This window comes from Propithecus coquereli, unplaced genomic scaffold (assembly GCF_000956105.1).
Source record: "Propithecus coquereli isolate 6110/MARCELLA unplaced genomic scaffold, Pcoq_1.0 Scaffold368, whole genome shotgun sequence".
Classification (NCBI taxonomy): Eukaryota; Metazoa; Chordata; class Mammalia; order Primates; family Indriidae; genus Propithecus; species Propithecus coquereli.
Genome location: NW_012149374.1, coordinates 327713 through 328444, shown reverse-complemented (window position 1 = coordinate 328444; position 732 = coordinate 327713).

The following is a 732-nucleotide window of genomic DNA, read 5'->3' as shown; positions in this document are numbered from 1 at the left end:
GTGAGAAAAGTTTAAAGTTGAAGATCAAAGAGCTTTTTTTACTGGCTCTGCTCTATCTGATGTTTTAATCAATAACTCGGGCAAAGGTTTAAAAAGCATTTGTTTCAGATTTTTAAATGAGAAAACTTGGAAAAAGTACCAATAGTTGTGATTACAGAAATAACATTCAAAAAGAGAATGTTATAAATGGATTAAAACCCACCAAACTAATTTAACACGAGACATTTAGATAAAAGAAAAAAAATCAATGCATGAATTTAAAATGTGATGAACTTTGCTGTTAGAAATTCATGTGGAAAAGATCTAATGTTTCTAGTTAACTGTGAATGCAATAAAAATCAACACTATGTAACGTCTGCACAAAAAGGCTAATGCAGTGTTAGGTTTTGCTACTGGGCTACTGTGGGCTGAGCATATATGATGTCCATTTTGATATGGATGTTGCTAGATACTCAAAGATTCTGAAGCCATGCCATTTAAAAAATAATTTTTATGATTTGCTAAGTTTAGTTTAGCTTGATTTCTGAGAAGGAATAGATTAATTCAATGGTGGCTCCAGAGGGTGGGCCTAGGACTAACGGGTAGAGCTGATTAGGATAATTGATTCATGCTTAGTATAAGCAGACAGTGCTAAATATTATTTCAACTCAATCATGATAAGCACTTTACTGTGAATTCCATTAGCTCCCATCACTGTAGATTATTAAGCAATGGCTTATAGGTGTGTAGAGC